This window comes from Schistocerca piceifrons, chromosome 3 (assembly GCF_021461385.2).
Source record: "Schistocerca piceifrons isolate TAMUIC-IGC-003096 chromosome 3, iqSchPice1.1, whole genome shotgun sequence".
Classification (NCBI taxonomy): Eukaryota; Metazoa; Arthropoda; class Insecta; order Orthoptera; family Acrididae; genus Schistocerca; species Schistocerca piceifrons.
In genome coordinates this window covers 685,229,820-685,243,287 of record NC_060140.1, presented here as the reverse complement: position 1 = coordinate 685,243,287, position 13,468 = coordinate 685,229,820, and positions in this window count along the sequence as shown.

Here is a 13,468-nt window from a genome sequence, read left to right as displayed (position 1 = left end):
AAAAAAAAAAAAAAAAAAAAAAAAAAAAAAAAAAAAAAAAAAAAAAAAAAAAAAAAAGTTATTTAGACAACTACTCCCAGTGCGCTGATTAACATTACCTTTGCCATTTATATTAAACTTATGATAGCAATTGAAAGTTGGGAAAGTTGGAAGTTTGCAACAGTACAGATGTTAAATCTTGTACTTTCGTCCTCAGAACTGACTCTAGGGTTTAAATGCGATTAGACTAATTCATCGGAGTAATAATAACAAGACAAGGGATTGTGTTTTGGGTGATCACAGATAGAAATAATAATCGACTTAGAAAGGAACTACTTGAGAAGGACATGTAGAATTTCCCGAAGACCACGAAAGAAAAGAGGAAATATGAGGAAGGGCGCAGACCCATTATAGTGCTTCGGATAGAATAGATGAAAGATTGGGTGATAACGATAAAATTGCAATGAGAATTCCACTGTTAAATGCAGAGGAGTGAGTGAGCAGGTGGAAAGAGTACACTGAAGACCTCTTTGAGAGGGAAAACTTGTGTGACGACGTGATAGAAGAAGAAACAGGAGTCGATATAGAGAGAATATTACAGTCCAGAAGAGCTTTGAAGACTTAATCAATTGAGGTACAAGTGATAGAGAAAATTCAACCAGAATTTCTAAAATCGTTGGAGAAATTGGCAACAAAATGACTATTCACGTTGGTGCATAGAATGTATGAGCCTGGCAATATATCATACCACTTTTGGAATAATATCATCCAGGCAGTTTCGAAAATTGCAAGAGCAGAAGTGAGCGTGAGAATTATAGCGTAATCAGCTTAACATCTCATGCATCCAATTTACAGAAAAGAATTATATACAGAATAATGGGAAAGAAAGCTGAGGATGTGGTAGACGACCATCAGTTTGTAACCTCCCCCTCACTTATCGACCTTAATGACAGTAAATAATTAAACCGCGTGTACCTAATGAAAATTTTGGGAAAAGCAATCGTCACCGAAGTTAATCTGTCGGTAAAGAGGGAGGAAAGGGTTACAGCTAAATGAAAGGAAAAATGCAAATGAAACTGGTGGAAATTAATTTTGAAAAGGGGTAAAGTTACTAAAGAAAGTAAATGTGCGGCCGTTACGTTATCAATTAACTAGCGGTAATTAGATATTTGATATTTGGGGAAAATTATGGTCGCCAGTCCTATGGGCAATTACTATAGTAACTGAAAAAGAAAGGTTATTGCACATATAATCAGCACTAGAAGCGTGGCAACTGAAGGTTGACACGTGTAGTGTGAAAACTGAAAGTTTGTCACAAGTAATAAATTTCGCTACACTCTGACTTAATTTAGCAAAATAATTAATAAAACCGGAAAATTGAAACTTAATTTAGTGACTGAAATCAATAGTGAGATTTGCTTCTGAAGCACTACGAAATTCAGTAAAATAAGGTTTATCTTGGGCTACCTCAATAATCATTTCAAAAGTTACTTGAATCTACGCAATTTAGAAATAAGAGATTTAACTTTGAACTTGAATTAAATGATTCTGGACAATTAACAATAGTAACATTTAGTACGTACCAAGCTGAGCTGCAGTCACAGGTAAGCTAAAATGTGATAACAAAACTCGCACTATGAATACTTTAACTGAACTTTGAAATTAAAGCAGTGAAATGGAATTATATTACTTTCATGCTGGCGTCTGAATTTCAACGACACTCGGGTTCATTTCAGAAAAGGAAGGGACCCTGCTTGGTAATGCAATTGGGACAATGAGCAACAAAGTTTCATGCTAAGTTGCTATAATTTTATGATGCAACAATTTTAAAAGCTGAAGTCTGCCATACAGTTCTAAAACTTTACGTGCTTCCAGTCTTCCTTGTTGGCTGATTGAAGGTTTGAAGCCGTCGATCGAGGAGGTGGCGACAGTCACTCATTGTCGGCCGTCGCTGCTGCAGAAGCTGGATGTTGGCGTGCCTCCTTCTCGACACGGTCACCAGGCGAAACGGGCTCTTGATGTGCACCAGCTAATGCTTCCCGTCCGCGACATCGTGTCAGAAACTATCATACCAAGTCGAGCGCAATTACATGCTGCCAAACCCTGAAAGTGCGGCAACTCGTGGGAGCGTCACACAACACACCTGCTCCACTGCACTACCCCCGCCAGACTCTTCTGCCCGCGCTCCACGCGACAGAGTTAACACTCTCAAAGATCGTAAACACTTTGGTTCTCCACACGACCTATCGATGTAATCGTTCGATAGCATAGTTTTCCCTAGGCTAAATCCAGCGTAAAAATACAAATAATATTTACAAAACAAACCAATTATACATCGACATAAATGCATATACACTCCTGGAAATGGAAAAAAGAACACATTGACACCGGTGTGTCAGACCCACCATACTTGCTCCGGACACTGCAAGAGGGCTGTACAAGCACCAGGAACCGCGGTGTTGGCCGTCGAATGGCGCTAGCTGCGCAGCATTTGTGCACCGCCGCCGTCAGTGTCAGCCAGTTTGCCGTGGCATACGGAGCTCCATCGCAGTCTTTAACACTGGTAGCATGCCGCGACAGCATGGACGTGAACCGTATGTGCAGTTGACGGACTTTGAGCGAGGGCGTATAGTGGGCATGCGGGAGGCCGGGTGGACGTACCGCCGAATTGCTCAACACGTGGGGCGTGAGGTCTCCACAGTACATCGATGTTGTCGCCAGTGGTCGGCGGAAGGTGCACGTGCCCGTCGACCTGGGACCGGACCGCAGCGACGCACGGATGCACGCCAAGACCGTAGGATCCTACGCAGTGCCGTAGGGGACCGCACCGCCACTTACCAGCAAATTAGGGACACTGTTGCTCCTGGGGTATCGGCGAGGACCATTCGCAACCGTCTCCATGAAGCTGGGCTACGGTCCCGCACACCGTTAGGCCGTCTTCCGCTCACGCCCCAACATCGTGCAGCTCGCCTCCAGTGGTGTCGCGATAGGCGTGAATGGAGGGACGAATGGAGACGTGTCGTCTTCAGCGATGAGAGTCGCTTCTGCCTTGGTGCCAATGATGGTCGTATGCGTGTTTGGCGCCGTGCAGGTGAGCGCCACAATCAGGACTGCATATGACCGAGGCACACAGGGCCAACACCCGGCATCATGGTGTGGGGAGCGATCTCCTACACTGGCCGTACACCACTGGTGATCGTCGAGGGGACACTGAATAGTGCACGGTACATCCAAACCGTCATCGAACCCATCGTTCTACCATTCCTAGACCGGCAAGGGAACTTGCTGTTCCAACAGGACAATGCACGTCCGCATGTATCCCGTGCCACCCAACGTGCTCTAGAAGGTGTAAGTCAACTACCCTGGCCAGGAAGATCTCCGGATCTGTCCCCCATTGAGCATGTTTGGGACTGGATGAAGCGTCGTCTCACGCAGTCTGCACGTCCAGCACGAACGCTGGTCCAACTGAGGCGCCAGGTGGAAATGGCATGGCAAGCCGTTCCACAGGACTACATCCAGCATCTCTACGATCGTCTCCATGGGAGAATAGCAGCCTGCATTGCTGCGAAAGGTCGATATACACTGTACTAGTGCCGACATTGTGCATGCTCTGTTGCCTGTGTCTATGTGCCTGTGGTTCTGTCAGTGTGATCATGTGATGTATCTGACCCCAGGAATGTGTCAATAAAGTTTCCCCTTCCTGGGACAATGAATTCACGGTGTTCTTATTTCAATTTCCAGGAGTGTATATACAAATAGTAAAACAATTATATTACACAAAGACACAGAAACGTCATATCTTCAGGTAACAAAATAAGGAAAAAAATGTTTGCAGTGCAATAGATGGAAACAGGAGGATATGCATTTCGGGCGTTACAAGTTTGCCTTTAGGAAAATTGAAGGCACCAGAATGCCAGTTCTGACTTTGCGGTACAATATGAAAGAAAGACTACGGAAAAATAAAGACACGTCCATAGGATTTATCGTGCTGGTAAAAGCTTTCGACAATGTCAAATGGTGCAAGATGTTCGAAGTTCTGATAAAAATAGGTGTAAGCAATAGGGAAAGGCGGGTAACACACAATATGTATGAAAGCCAAGGGGAAACATTAATAGTGGGAGGACGAGAACGAAGTACTCGGATTAAAAAGAGTGTAGGACTGGGAAGTACTGACAACAGCGAAAAGCTCAACATCAGGATAGATGGTCAGGAAGTAGACAAAGTTAAGGAATTCTAATACCTAGGCAGCAAAGTAACGAATGACGGACGGATCACAGAGGACATCAAAAGCAGACTAGCACTGGCAATAAGAGCATTATCGGCCAAGAAAAGTCTACTAGTATCACACGTCGGCCTTAATTTGAGGGAGAAATCACTGAGAATGTACCTCTGCAGCTACAGAAAGATGTTGGATATTAGGTGGACTGATAACGAAAGAAATGAGGAGGTTCTAAGCAAAATCGATGAGGAAAGGAAGATATGGAAAACACTGGCAAGAAAAAGAGACAGGATGGTAGGACATTTATTAAGACATCAGAGAGTAACTTCCGTGGTACTAGAGGGAGCTGTAGAGGGTAAAAACTGTAGAGGAAGACAATATACATCCAGCAATTAATTGAGGACATAAATTGCTAGTGTTACGCTAAGATGAAGACGTTGGCATACGACAGGAATTAGTTGCGAGCCGCGTCAGACCAGTCAGAAGAATGATGGCTCAAAAAAAGAAAAAAAGAACAATATCAGCTTGGATGCTTAGGGCATGGCAATATAATGGAAGCAGATAGATGGCCAAAGGGAGTACTTTCATGACATTATACTGGAGGAAGAAGAAGAAGTGAAAAACCACGAAAAGGAAGGCTAAGGGATATTCAAGAAGCGCTTGGGAGAATAGGAATAGAAGAGGATGAGAAATATTTGTGAGATCGAGGCGTTTAGTGAAAGAGATGCTGGATACGGCGGTAGCTGTAGGATGCAGATAAAGAAGAAGAAGAATTGCCTTTCCATCTAAGAAACGTGGATCGGTGGTGGACCGGACACCCCAACGTTACAACGAACATGAGGCCCACCACACCTAGTAAGGAAAGTCTACTTTTAGGTGTATTTGAAAACAGATGTTTCAGATTTGATAATACGATTTACTCGAGGTTGACGGAAGTGATATCGACGATTTCAGTGAGGTCCAAAAACATTTAATGTGATTAATGAATTGTATAACAAAATATACATAAAACACTGGCTTTATAATACATTTTCGATTTTCATTGTCAGTTGCCGTACGCTAATCGCAAAAAGCCTCCAAGTCACATTGTTTCCAATGATGGCGCAAGAGTCTTCTTCGTATTCTGCTGCCTAGTTGACTAACTGCTTCGTCAACACTTTTCTCGTTTTTAGGATTCCGTACCTTGGAGCCTCGTCTTTCTGTTTGTCCGACTCCTAATATCTCTTTTTTCTCATAAATGGATATATGCAACGAGTTGGCATTTATGTCGCATACTAAGGTCTATGGTCCCTTGGCGATGTAAAAAACTTAAGCATATAAGTAAATGCAATTAAAAAATATGGTCATTTATTTCACATATTTTGATACTCTCAAACTCGCTCATTAAAAACTACTGATTACTTCCCGTTGATTTAGAACCATGAAATTTGGCAAGAAGCAAGGTTTCACGTATAAGTAAGTGAAAAATCTGAAAATCATTCATTTGTGATTATACCATACGAAATTATCTTTTTCTTTTTGTCTCAGTTGTTACACGTTTGTCTGTCTGTCACTCCGTCTGTTAGGGCACCTTTTCCCCATGAGTGGGTAGACGTATCAAGTCGAAATTAATATCACATGCTAAGGCCCATCGTCCCTTGGTGCTGTAAAAACCTTGAGCTTCTGATCCAGTGGAATCAAGAGATACAGCCATTTACGTCACGTATTTTAATACTTGCATATTCACTCCTTAAGACGGACAGAGCATCTTAGGTGACTTAAGATCATTATATCTGACAAGAAGCAAGGTTTCACAGTGAAAGTAAAGGATAAAATCAGAAAATCGTTAATTTGTAAGCATATCACACGACAATATATTTATTTTGTCATTTATTATCCGACTTCAAACTTAAAATTAAAATAGTTCCGAAAGCTTTTGAGTTCTCGGGACTGATGTCCTGTCAGTGTCACTGTCGAGTATATGCAAAAATCTTAGAGATTTTCGATTCCAGGGGTAGATGAACTGTCTACATACATAATTACGGTTTTTACGGAACCCTCAGAGCGTGAGTCTTACTCGCATATGGCCTTTCTTTCCTTTTTTCTTTTTTTTCTGCTATCCATGAATCTGTCCATGTAATGTCCATTACAGACAAACAGATGATTACAATTTCACATAATTAGGATATCTTATTCAAGAAAAGGGGTTCACAAATTCAGCAAGTCAAAAATGCATTGGTCCACCTCTGGCCTTATGCAAGCAGTTATTCGAGTTGGTATTGCTTGACAGAATTGTTGGATGTCCTCCTGAGAAATATCGTGCCAAATTCTCTTCAATTGGTGCGTTAGATCGTCAAAATCCCGAGTTTGTTGAGAGGCACTGCCCTTCATGTTCCAAACGTTCTCAATTAAGAAGAGATCAAACGACATTACTGGCCAAGATAGGGCTCGGCAAGCATGAAGACGAGCAATAGAGACTCACTGTGCTGAAATGTAAGGCCAGGATGGCTTGCCACGAAGGGTAACAAAAAAGGGCGTGCAGTATCATCGACGTACCACTACGCTGTAAAGATGCCACCGATGACGACCAAAATGTCATGAAATAAAATGATACTCCACACCACCATTTCTGGTTGCTGGACCTTAAGGAGGGCGAAAATCAGGTTGGTATCCAACTGCTGTCCAGCCGGCCGGTGTGGCCGAGCGGTTCTAGGCGCTTCAGTCTGGAACCGCGCGACCGCTACGGTCGCAGGTTCGAATCCTGCCTCGGGCATGGACGTGTGTGATGTCCTTAGTTAGGTTATAGTAGTTCTAAGTTTAGGGACTGATGACCTCAGATGTTAAGTCCCGTAGTCCTCAGAACCATTTGAACCAACTGCTGTCCAGGGCGTCTCCAGATACGCCTTCGGCCTGTAATCTCACTAACTGGAGTACAATCGTCTCCAGTGACGATGAGTCTCGCTTGGAACTGAGCACTGATGACTAGCGAAGACGTGTCTGGGGTCGTCCCGAACAGCGTTGCGTTACCAACCTGGGTGGCGCCCGCCATACGGCCTGAGAGCCGGGAATGATGGCCTGGGTTACCACTTCATTTCACAGCAGGTCCCTTCGGTTGTTAACCGAAGCACCCATACAGTACAGCGGTATGTCGACGATATTCTACACCCTGTTCTGTTGCCCTTCGTGGCAAACCATACAGAGCTTACATTTCAGCAAGATAATGACCGTCTGCGGCACGGTGAGAGTTTATGCTGCATGTCTTCGTGCTTTACAAACTCTACCTTGGCCAGCAAGGTTGCCTGAACCTTCCCCAGTTCAGAAAGTTTGAAGGATAATGGGCAGTGCCCTCCAACCAGGTTGGGATTTTGACCATCTAACGAGGCAGCTGAACACAATTTGGCACTATATCCCTCAAGATGACATCCAGCAACTCTGTTTTACGACGCTAAGCCGAATAACTGCTTGTATAAGGGCCAGAGGTGAACCAATGGTTACTCACTTGCTCGATTTATGAAGCTGTACAAATCATTCACTTTTGTGGAATTGTCAACATTTATTATTTACTTGTCTGTACATGTACTTCACATTGACGTATTCCGTGCCACTGGGGTAATTCCTTCTTGGTGCTTCTTATTTTCCATTTTCTTTGTCTTAGTAAGTATTTGGAAGCGTGAAGAGGGGGGAGGGGGCGGGGGTTCCATGCGTATCTGCGTATCTCACAATAGAATCGAACGTCCTGAGCGTTACGATAATCGAGGATATAAGGAGCACAACAGTTGAGAAGTATTATTTTTCAAACAATTTTACTTTTCCAAAGTAAACCAGCATAAACGATGCTCCTTTTTTATTTAAATGAGATAAGCCCGCTTGACGAAAGGACGTCGTGTCAAGCTACAAACAAAAGCTCTGAAATATTTCAATTACCATGTTAAAAATCCCTCTCTTTAAACAAATGTCCGCCATGTTTGCTTTTCTTCTTGGAACACGTAGGGAAGGTCGAAATGTCTTTAATTTTTTACAAGCTAATGTTAACTGCGCATTACATCTCTGTGAACTGACAAAGTGTGCCACGTTATCCCATATTATTTTTATGACTGTGACATACTGTCTGTCTTTCTGGTAGCATATTAAAATAATTCGTTTTATTTTTACTTTTCTAAGTGGAGCCATGGCCAGGGACGGATGGCTGTTATGTTCCACTGCCGCCGTGTTTCATTACTGCAGGATAACGTATCGAAGCATTAAAGGCGTTAATTCTTTTCTCTGCTTAATACTGAGAAATTTTTGTTTCCTCTAACCTTATGTTGTTGGTTTCTAAGCTGGCGATTGATGAACACGTATATCTCTGACACAAATACAGTTATTTAAATGAAGACAAGACTCGACTCAGTTCCATAGATTTAGAAAAATAACTTCGTGCTTGTTTGTGTCTCTAAAGTGTTGTCTACTAAGGACAGACAGCGCGTTGTCACCCATAACACAGTGACTGTCTTTGGCGTACCTGCGGCAATTCATTATTTCGTGATATAGATTGCATGAGTACTTCGTAACGACGTTTCAGTGTAAGGCAATTATTCAGTGATTGTCTGCATGCTGTTCGCTACCTTTAATTATCACAGTTCCCAAGCGTTGAACTAGCAATATATTGGTGCATTGCTTATCACGATACACGAAACGTTTTGTGAAAGACTGCCGAATCATGCTACTGATGTCGTTGTTGTTGGTGCTGTGACGTCCAAGTCTGTCTCAGGACATTAGAGAGACTGGGTGCTGTTTACTGAGCACAGAGTCAATTTTCCACATTCATTATAGCTTACAAATGACTGACATTCCTTGACTCCCGTGTCAGTCCTCACCAATACGTAAGCATCAGTAGCGTGTACCAATGAATAGAATAATACGTGGATACGCTAGTTCTCCCGTAGCTCGTTAACTTCCGGATCTGCTAGATTAAATTCTGTAGGAAGCATTTACGCTAAAGTGCAAAAGGAAGCTAGATAGGCATGCGTACTCAAATGCAGAGATACGTAAACAGTCAGAATACGTCACTGCGGTTGGAAACGCCTATATAAGACAACAAGCGTCTGGCGCACTTGTTAGATCGGTTACTGCAACTACAATGGCAGGTTATCAAGACTTAACTGAGTTTCAATGTTGTGTTATGGTCGGCGCACGAGCGACGGGACACAGCATCTCCGACGTAGCGATGAAATGGGGCTTTTCCCGTACGACAATTTCACCAGTGTACCGTGAATATCAGAAGTTCGGTAAAACATTAAATCTCCGACATCGCTGCTGCCGGGAAAACACCCTGCAAAAACCGAACCAACGACGACTGAAGAGAATCGTTCAAAGTGACAGCTGCAACCCTTCCGCAAAGTGCTGCTCATTTCAATGCTGGGTCGTCAACAAGTGACAGCTGGCGAAACATTAAACGAAACATCATCGATATGGGCTTTCGGAGCCGAAGGCACACTCATATACCCTTGATGACTGTTCGACACAAAGCTTTACGCCTCGCCTGCGGCCATCAACACCGACATTGCGCTGTTGATGACTGGAAACATGTTGCCTGGTAGAACGAGTTTCGTGTCAAATTGTATCGAGTGGATGGACGTGTAGGGGTAAGGAGACAACCTCATGAATCCATGGACCCTGTATGTCAGCAGGGGATTGTTCAAGCTGGTAGAGGCTCCTTAATGGTGTGGTTCGTGTGCAGTTGGAGTGATATGGGACCCCTGATACGTCTAGACACGATTGTGACAGGTGACACATACGTAAGCATCCTGTCTGAACACCTGCATCCATTCATGTCCATTGTGCGTTCCGACGAACTTGGACAATTCCAGCAGAACAGTGCGACACCCCATACATCCAGAATTGCTATAGAGTGGCTCCAGGAGCACTCTTCTGAGTTTAAACGCTTCCGCTGGTCACCAGACTCCCAGACATGAACATTATTGAGTATATCTGGGTTGCTTTGCCATGTGCTGTTCAGAAGAGATCTCCAGCCCTCGTACTCTTACGGATTTGTGGACAGCCCTGCAGGATTCATGATGTCAGTTCCCTCCAGCACTACTTCAGACGGCACGTCGTGTTGCGGCACTTTTGCATGCTCGCGAGGGGTCCTAAACAATATTAGGCAGGTGTACCAGTTCCTTTGGCTGTTCAGTATATATACACTGTCTGACAGAAAAGTGAAGCAGCCAGGAGATGTGGTCGGATGTCAACGTAACTTCGTATACGTTCACAGTATCGTCATGTAAATAGATTATAAGGACTTCAGTCTTCTGTGACTGATAAATAGGCCACCAGAGTAACTTTGTGTTGTTGAGTTGTTACCATACCCAGTAAGATACATACGAGACGTGAACAATGTCATTTGTTGAGTGATAACTCCGAAGCGGAGCCTTGAGCAGCCGCTGGTGAAGTATCAGTGCAGCGGTAGTGCAGCAGCAGAGTAGTACCGAGTCGCATATTTAGCTTTCGTATTTGTTTTGTAGTTTGATTCTTAATTTCTTTCCGAGTGTTTGTGCTCTTTCATATTTAATTACATAAAATCCTTGCGTATTCTCGTAGTTGAGAGGAGTAATATTGCTTATTGATAGCTGTAAAGTATAAATTCGCGGAGTCGTTAGTCGGTTGTTTGTTTTGGACAGCCAGTGCTTTCTGTTTATTCCTTAGAGTCAGTTAGCAGCAGGCAGAGGCCAGTGCAGTTTCATCTGTGCTTGCAGAGTGACGTGTGCGAGCAGCAGTAGCAGAAACGTATATTCAGTTTTTCGTATTAGTTCCGCTGGTTTAATTCAAATTACTTCGTGTGTTTGTGTGCTTGCGTGGTGAAATTTTTCGGATCTTTGCGTATTTTCGAATTAGAAAGGGGTAGTATCAAATTTTAATAACGGTAGAGTGTAACATCGCGTAGGCGGTTGTCATTTGTACTAAGACAGGGGTAGGATCGCATTGTAATGTCTGAATAGTGGCGTAGTCGAGGTCATTTGATTGCTTAGTTCGTAAGTAATTGTTCATATATCGCAGCTCCATCTGGCGCTGGTGACGCAACTGTGAAGTCGCATATTGCTGTTTCACCTGTCGAAACTCTATACGTCCAGATATTAGCAGTAGGATGGATAGGCTGTGTGCGGGCGCAGGAGGAACTGGCCGCGGTTCGCGAGCAGTTGAGCGTGCTGTTGGCCACGGTCAGCCGCCTTCAGACTGCTGCCTCGAGGTGCAGCGACGGCGGATGGTCTGGCGCGTCGCTTGAGACACCACAGGTGTCGCTTGCTGCGTCCGCTGACGCAGCCGCCGAGGCACCTTCTAGTGTACCCGGCGCGTTGGGGCCGCCCTCACCTCAGGGTGAGTGGCGGACTGCAGCGCGTTCGCGTCGCTCGAGGCGGTATGTCAATGTGGAGGCTGGCCGGCTGGCCTCGCCCGTTCATCCTGTCAGTGGGCAGGTGGCCGCTCCTTCAGCAGGGCCCGAGCAGGCACACGGGGGCAAAGGCTTGCTGGTTATTGGGAGCTCCGACGTTAGGCGGGTGATGGAGCCCCTTAGGGAAATAGCGTACAGGGCTCGAAAGAATTCCAACGTGCACTCAGTTTGTCTGCCGGGGGGCCTCATCCAAGATGTGGAGGTGGCCTTGCCTGCGGCTATCGAGCGTATGGGGTGCAGTCGTCTGCAAGTAGTTGCTCACGTCGGCACCAGTATGCCTGTCGCTTGGGTTCTGAGGCGATCCTCAGTTCGCACAGGCGGCTGGCCGCTGGCCTCGCACGCGGGGTGCAAGCAGAGCTCTCTATTTGCAGCATCGTTCCCAGAGTGGATCGGGGTCCTTTGGTTTGGAGCCGAGTGGAGGGTCTCAACCAGAGGCTTCGTCGACTCTGTGACGGTCTTGGCTGCAGATTTCTAGACTTCGCTATTGGGTGGGGAATTGTAGGACGCCTCTAAATAGGTCAGGGGTGCGCTACACAAAGGAAGCGGCTACTCGGGTAGAAGAGTACAGGGCTATTACAAATGATTGAAGCGATTTCATAAATTCACTGTAGCTCCATTCATTGACATATGGTCACGACACACTACAGGTACGTAGAAAAACTCTTAAAGTTTTGTTCGGCTGAAGCCGCACTTCAGGTTTCTGCCGCCAGAGCGCTCGAGAGCGCAGTGAGACAAAATGGCGACAGGAGCCGAGAAAGTGTATGTCGTGCTTGAAATGCACTCACATCAGTCAGTCATAACAGTGCAACGACACTTTAGGACGAAGTTCAACAAAGATCCACCAACTGCTAACTCCATTCGGCGATGGTACGCGCAGTTTAAAGCTTCTGGATGCCTCTGTAAGGGGAAATCAACGGGTCGGCCTGCAGTGAGCGAAGAAACGGTTGAACACGTGCGGGCAAGTTTCACGCGTAGCCCGCGGAAGTCGACGAATAAAGCAAGCAGGGAGCTAAACGTACCACAGCCGACGGTTTGGAAAACCTTACGGAAAAGGCTAAAGCAGAAGCCTTACCGTTTATAATTGCTACAACCCTGCCACCCGATGACAAAGTCAAACGCTTTGAATTTTCGGCGCGGTTGCAACAGCTCATGGAAGAGGATGCGTTCAGTGCGAAACTTGTTTTCAGTGATGAAGCAACATTTTTTTCTTAATGGTGAAGTGAACAGACACAATGTGCGAATCTGGGCGGTAGAGAATCCTCACGCATTCGTGCAGCAAATTCGCAATTCACCAAAAGTTAACGTGTTTTGTGCAATCTCACGGTTTAAAGTTTACGGCCCCTTTTTCTTCTGCGAAAAAAACGTTACAGGACACGTGTATCTGGACATGCTGGAAAATTGGCTCGTGCCACAACTGGAGACCGACAGCGCCGACTTCATCTTTCAACAGGATGGTGCTCCACCGCACTTCCATCATAATGTTCGGCATTTCTTAAACGGGAGATTGGAAAACCGATGGATCGGTCGTGGTGGAGATCATGATCAGCAATTCATGTCATGGCCTCCACGCTCTCCCGACTTAACCCCATGCGATTTCTTTCTGTGGGGTTATGTGAAAGATTCAGTGTTTAAACCTCCTCTACCAAGAAACGTGCCAGAACCGCGAGCTCGCATCAACGATGCTTTCGAACTCATTGATGGGGACATGCTGCGCCGAGTGTGGGAGGAACTTGATTATCGGCTTGATGTCTGCCGAATCACTAAAGGGGCACATATCGAACATTTGTGAATGCCTAAAAAAACTTTTTGAGTTTTTGTATGTGTGTGCAAAGCATTGTGAAAATATCTCAAATAATAAAGTTATT